We start from the raw sequence: 7914 nt of genomic DNA, 5'->3' as shown, positions 1-7914 counted from the left end.
TATCGCTTCAACAAAGCAAACTGAGTGTGCAGTCTTTTTCAGTTTGTCCCTCTCGTTGATGGGATCTCTAGGTCACGGTCAGTCAGCTGACCATTTTGAGTCATGAACAACAGTCCATAAAGTGTGGAGTGTTTATGGCCTGTCACGACTCAACGCAGCTAACACAGCCAGCCATCATCTACATTGTTTTATAACTTAAAATAACTTTTGTGCATGTTATAAAAACCTTTTCCACAAAGGCATTTTACACATCGTACAGTCTGACATGAACCACTTTCAACCTCTGCAGGCACGTAACATTTAGCACAGATTTAACTCATGTTAAATCAAGGCTGACGCTAGCCAAAGGGCCTGCATTTGTCATAAAGTGTCAAAATCCAAACTCAAAAAATGCTCCACCTAGAAATGAGATATTAAACTAAACCAAAGGGCCTATTTGGATCAGACACATTAAAGGTGGTCCAACAAAAAAAAAAAAAAGAAGTTTTTCAAAAACTCTAATTTCTTTCATCTAAACTTTTCCATCAAAGCTTCACTCTGCGTCATCTGCTGGGTGCCACATTTAATAACCATCTAAAGATGAAGCAGATAATGTCTGAAGTATAATTGTTCACCACGAGAGGCAGAAACATGCGGTGCCATTGTCTGTCTGCCTTTTGTAGTTAGTTAAAAGGTGGATAAATAAGATGTAATTTAGAGACTTTTAAAAGATGATTTTTTTGTCCTGCCTTAATCACTGTGAAATTACCTCTGGGTGAAGGCTGTCATTAAAGCAGAAGAGGCACTTGCTTCTTGGATGCTCAAGGCGAGCAAGAAACGCTAATAGCATAGCGCCTCAATGGTGCTAACAGTTTTAACGGGCCCTGTATTATCCTGCTGTGCATGCAGTCGCGTCTACACCACCCACTCACCGAAGCCATCTTATGATGGTCTATTCGTGATTCGTCACAGCTGTTTACTGTGATAAATACACCGAGAAAGATGGTGCATTTTCAAACTAAATTTATTTACCTGCTAGTTTTGAGCTCCATCAAGTACCGGCAGATTGATGTCCCACTTAGTCTAGTTTCTACTCTGACAATATGTGCACAGTAGCTCAGTCAGTACCTCCACCAACAGGAGCTTGTGATTTTGGCTTTCACTTCACTGCAGAAGGCAAAGTGACTCCTGCTGTACATACATCATTACTGCAGCTGCTTCCTGTCTTAGAGACCCCGAGTTGGCCCTGGGTGTATGTCCCTAAGGGTGGCTCCTGGCCTTAGGCAGGGGGACCCTGCTGGCAGGCAAAAAGTAACATGGACAACCTCCAGATGTTAGCCTGCATTAGGGCCTGACAGCTCATCATGTCACCGCCTGCACTACCACACAGTTCCATCACCTCCCATCTGCTGCCGACACCTCCTCAGGGAGACAGACTTCACTGCCCTTCATCCAAAAGACAGCAATATATCACAACAGTGGCAGATATGACATGATGGCCAGGCTTGTTAAGTTCTTATCTGATGGTATGTGAATTGTGGGATGTGAGTACACATACATTATAAACCGTTTGATATATACAGTGGTGGAAGAAGCACACATTATCTGCATAAGCAAAAGTACACACACATTTTAGCAACAAAATCATTCTTAAGTGTCTAAAGTAAAAAAGATCATTATGCAGAATGACTCATTTCAAAATAATGTATATTATAGTATTACATTATAATTACTGATGGATTCATGTGCACATCACATTTATGCTGCAGCTCGTAAAGGTGAATTTTAACTGTATTTCTTTTGTTGATCAGATTTCTGAATCAGCAAAGGAAGTGTTATCCAATATGAAATAAATGTAGCAGAACTGTCGTTGTAGTGGAGTAGAAGTATAAAATGACAAAGAAAAAAAGAAAAATAACAAGTAACAGTACCTTAACACTGTATCTAAATACTGGACCTGAGTGATGTACTTAGTTACTTTCCACTTTAAAAAATGAAATATCTCCATCTACAGGCAATGACACTCCATAAACAGTGATGCTATATACAGCAACAGAACTGAATTTATTATTTATTTATTTAATCAGCAACTGTTTTGATAATCAATTAATCACTACTGTGAGCCGCTTCTCCCCGTTTCATATCATCATAATTATCTTTGGGTTTAGGACTGCTGGATCACTAAAACAACCTTACTGAAGGCACAAACATGAGCTCACAATTGTATGACAGAAACAAAACTACTAATTAATTAGATCAAGAAAAGAAACTGGCAGATTAATAATTAAAACAATTGTTTACTGCTGCACTAACAGTTAATCAACTTCCCGCACGTTATCTTCTGAAGAAAGTTTGTGTTCATTCATGATTCCACATATCACTTTTACAACTTTTAAAAGAGCAGAAATATTTGCATAGATGAAAAAATAAGGAACAAATTTCAAATAAAGTGCAAAAGAACTTGTGTTTTCAGGCATCTAGAGTTTTGAAACATCCCCAACAGGACATGTAAATAATAATGAATGAGTCACAATGTAAATTGAATCCAATCATAGAACAGACATTACTCAGCATTTAATCAAAGATACTGATGAAAATAAATCACTTGCACTGACCTACCTGGTTACGGTATGAGATGAGTACGAGACTGAACCCAAACAGAGAATAGCTTGATGTCTGGCTCCCCCTCATGGCACAAATGAGAACCATCGTGTACAGTTTAACCTGAGCTGCCACTGAAGAACATGCCTCCTCACCACAATTGTGAGTGGATGAAATATACCATTTTCACAGCGGACATTATGGCATGTCATAGTAGGAAAAGCATGGGTGTAACTGATAACACTCACAATGGCTGCATTCCATTTATGGGAGCCATTGCCATGATCATGGTATTGTGCATGTTTTCTGAGTGGCATTGTTTAGTGGGACACTTAATGGAACTCAGCCATCATTATTATTATTATTATTATTATTAGCTACACCTGTGCTTTTCTACTGTGACAACTTGATAGGTCTGCTGTGAAAAATGTCTGTTGCACCTTGTACTGGTGTACATGTACTTACAGTGAATCTGGACGATACCAAACTGGTCAAATTTCCAGAGTCTTCTACCTTAATTGTAGTCAAGCACCTTAGGTACAGTTCCACTTTTTAAAATCATTTAGAGTGACCTCTGCAGTATTTTATATGGAATCAATCACATTAAATACTCAATGTAAAGTTGAGTGAATGCACACCTGATGACAGGTGCTGGTTGTAAGTTGAACCAAAAATAATGTAAATGACCACACACTAAGCTTACATGATTTTTTATGAAGGTCAGATTTCACCCCGACTGGTCTTCCTCAAGGTAAGTCAATACAAATGTCCGATATTTATGTACTCATATATCACACCTGATAGCAATACGCAATCAGTGCAATCAACAACAATTCACACAGGTGCATCCAGTTGAAACACAATATCAAACCTGAGAGCGGCCTGCATTACGTATCGGAATGAATCACACCAGTGAAATTCATGGAAACGGGATAGACATGAGGTCGCTGTGACCTTTGACCTGTGACCACCAAAATAATCCTTCATCCTTCAGGATCAGTTCATTCTTGAATCCAGGTGGACATCTGTGCCAAATTTGAACAAATTCCCTAAAGGCGTTTCTGAGAAAACCTACAAACATAATGACCCTGGCCAAGGCTGTCCCCCGTGCAGGGGCATAACAACAGATAACACCCTCTAACAGTATCATCAAGACTATACCTTTTAGAGCACATCCATAAAAATATTGTGTCAAATGAACAACCCAAAGAAAACAATCCACAAGTGAGTCAACAGACACAACCAACACAAAACAAAACAATGGCAACAGTGATGATTTGATGCAAAATGAGTTCACAACACAATGATGCACGAACCAGACAACAACCTTGAGAGCTCAGTCGATACAGGGAAGCATTTTGCAATTTATAAAAATGCGGCAGAATTATTGCAAACTGGAACATTGCCTTTATATCTAGTCTAATGATAGTCTAGCTAGTTTCCAAATATTACAGATTATATCGAGCATGTACAGTATATGAAATACAAATAGCCTAGTACGGTAGTCTATAAGCCTATAACACGTCAATGAGGCTTCATCTCTCAATCTTGAATGTATTATTAAATTCGATTTCCTTTAACATATCCATGCTTCCCATCACTACCTTTTATTTTATAGCTAAATAATTGGGACTAACCTGGGGGTAAACAACACAAAGATTTTTCCGGCTTGTTGAATTCCCTGTTCCCGCTCATCAAAATACCCGGATTCAGCTCCGACTAATGAAACTTAACTAGCTGACATTTCTCTCCCCACTCTTTTGTACAGTAATGAAAAACTGAGGAATATTCCATGCCTTGGCCAGAAAAAGGAGCTAGGATTCGCTAGCAGCTTCCACAATTTGTCTAGATTCATTTATAGTGTGTACGGTGCAGGCCAAGGGTCATAATCATAGTCTGCCACGAATAAAAAAAAACAGTGGCGTTAAAAGGAATTAGCTTTATTATCGAGTTAACTTTGACGGCCCTAGTAATAACACTGGTGTATTATGTGTACTGACAGTGAGTGTCCTAGTACAACTGAAATTGTGTGCCTGGACATGACTGTGGACAGATTCTGTATATACAGAGGACAAAAACAAGACTACAAGTGTATAGTACACAACCACAGGGTTTGGTCAGGAAACGAGAGCTTTATTTAGTCTGGGATACATACTGGACTCTTGTTATTTTTGATTACTTGTCAAATTAAAAAGCTGTACTTTTTCAAAATAAAATCATGTCCATTTAATTATTTGTATACGGTTTTTGGAACACACTTTAATAAATATTTTTCTTCTGGTGTTTTTTCTATTTTACAAAAACATACAGTGACTGCAGTTGAAGAAACAACACTGGACTAAAGGTCAGAGGTGTAGACAGAGGTCAGCGCACACACTGGAGATGCTATGGATAATATAGAACCTAAAACATCTTTACACATATCCAAGTGTGTTACACAACTTTGTCCATATCACCATGTCAAATATAAACAACTTTTCAACTATGGAAAATAATATATAAGCACTATTTCTGCAAAGATCAGTAGCATCACACACTGAAGAGCACAGAGAGAGCTAACTCTGGGTTAAGACACATGGGTAAGATACAATGCACCCTATCACAGCGCCCCACTCTCAGGCGTGGATTAGCCCACCACCCCGATCCTTCAAACTCTAAACTTAAAATGCCGTCACAGTGAGAAACAGACCTTAGACCTGTTACACTTTAAAGGGTAACAACAGAAGTAGCCAAGTAACCACTGAAGGACACATACTGTAACTGGGTTAGATTGAGTATCGTGAATACCATAGTAAAGAACTGTAGTGAGTGGCTGAGCACAGTGCTGTTTGAAGAGGTAAACACTTATTGGTCAATACTGCTAAAAGAATGTACACTTATTGGTCAATACTGCTAAAAGAACGTATCATCAACTAAAAAGCAAAGTGCAGTGAAAAAGATGAGTCCTAGTTTTGAATTTTCAAAGGATCATACTGGCATTTCTGCAGGTTTAGCTCATTTGCTACAGACCGTGTACGCGTTGCCTCACCACTGACCATCTTCACAGTGAACACCATGCTTAGTTTTATTCTTCTCAATCATGACATGATCACTGTGTGCTAATGCAACAGAAAGCATGAATTAATTTGAAAAACCTGCTGCTGTGGTGAAATCACAAGCTGAGAAGCTCAGACAAAGATAATTACATTACTATGAGCTCTACTATCAGTAAAATATCAGTATCAGCAAAATAAATAATAAGAACATACACAGTGAGAAGACGTCAGTTTGGCAACTTCTTGCACTGAAAATACATTAAAAAGGGAAGTGTCTTTCAGTGTTCTTCTTCATTTACATCACCACAATATGATATTATAACTTCCTGACAAAAATAAACCCAAGCAGGATGCTCACTGAAGCTGATCTTCCTGCAAGCTAGAACCAATAGCTGTCTGGAAGGTATAAAAACATATTCAATATATACATTCCAAATACAATGTTTTGCTATTGTATGTATATTGTAAATGATTCAAAGTAAAACTGCAAAAACACAGGTATGGTCCTTTTGGATGCGTTCAGCTACAAATTATTGTTTTGTATCTTTCTGAAACACTGCAAAGGTCAGTCTCAACAAGCTGCCATTTTTCTTGGCCGCCTGTTTATGCGGGAGCACAGTCATCACTATCTACATAGATCTTCTTTGTAAAAAACAGTATGTGCCTGATGAATTATTGAGGTTTAACTAGAAGAGACTTCATTGCTGAAACCTGGCCCCTCTACACTCTGTGCTCACGTAAAAAAAGGGAAACCCTGTGATGGCCATCTTTGCTCATCTCCTCACATAAATTAAATCCAGTCACCTGTATGTTCTTTGACTCCGGTGTGTTCTCCGTGTCACCACGCATGTCAGCCAGAACACAGAAATATAATCCTGTGGTTTGTTTTACTGGGGCTGATGCATCATTAATGCAGAGGGGTCCTCCCTGCAGGTAAGCAGATCCCTGACAGAGGATGCCTCCGATGATCCTTTAAAATGTGTGATTTTCACTTGAGCACCCTCTCAGGGGCGGTGGAGCCCCCTCCATCAGCTCCTGTAGCTGCTGCCTGCTTTAGTGCATTTAAGAGGGATAATGGAAAGTTGTTTCGTAACCAGTTTGCATTAGGTAATCTTTGTATCATGACAAACAAGGACACCAGCATATACACACATCCCTAGGCCTCCAGTGAGTCAGAATGTTATTAATAGACCAACTCAGCACATGCTGTCACTCTGTCTGTTACTCCCAGCCAATTATGAAGCTCTGCAGGTGTGCTCACCTAAACATACACATGATGAGTGGTTAATCCAGTATCATGCCTTTCTTCTATCATTCAACCTTTACTCTCCATCCAATATAATTATCTTCTACTTTTAGAAGTGTTTGACTTCTCTTAGACACACCCACACTGAAATGTTACTAGGTGAACCACTTCCTGTGGCAGCTCGGTCCCTCCCCCACCTGTAGGGTTAATGTATGACAAAGGGAAAGGAATGTGTATATAAATGAAAGGCAACCAAAGTGTATAAAAATATGGGATTTCAAACAGTAGTCCTGCACATGCACTGAACATGTTAGTAAACCTCAGTGTTGTCCTTGTTTTTCAGTGTTTACATCCTGTCCGCTGCAAAGTGGGCAACTGAGCTGTTACAGTGTTTGCATGTGATCCTCTTCTCTTGTAGGCCTGTCTGCTTCTTTGAAAAGGTACAATAAACATTATTTTCAGAAACTCAACCACTCAAGCTGCATCACTGCCTTTTCAGACACACTGCTTTGTTGGCTGCAGCAGATTTAGGTGGGAACAACTCTGTCCAATCAGCCATTTAACAACTGCCTGTACATTATGGATATCAGTGCCTCCAACTGAACTGCTTTACTTTGTCTTTCTTAATTACATCAAACCTTGTATCTCCAAAATGTTAAGGTCTTGGGAATGAAGAAAACAGCCTGGCTGAAGCTGATGATGTGTTTTGGCATTTTCCTATAGGTTTTGAGATATGTAACCCTTCAACTAAAGCATGAAACTCACCAACACTGGAGATACAGTGTTGTTCACCAGAGAATAGTGACATGTGACAATATTCACGGAGGTATTTCTAATACAGTTAGCTTAGTCCTGTGTGTTGCTTAGCACAGTTTTTGTCAAGTTTGGTTCAAACGCAGCATTACAAGATACAAGAATACAAAAGCTTAGTTGAAAGAAAAGTATCAGTTGTTTGCCTGCGTTAAGAAGAAACAACATTACACTCGAAGGCCTAGAAGAACACCATAACTGACAGGTAAGCACAGCTAGGAGCCATGATCAGTAGCACCTGCT

The sequence above is a fragment of the Monopterus albus genome, unplaced genomic scaffold (assembly GCF_001952655.1).
Source record: "Monopterus albus unplaced genomic scaffold, M_albus_1.0 scaffold231.1, whole genome shotgun sequence".
NCBI lineage: Eukaryota > Metazoa > Chordata > Actinopteri > Synbranchiformes > Synbranchidae > Monopterus > Monopterus albus.
Note: the sequence above shows the minus strand (reverse complement) of the source record.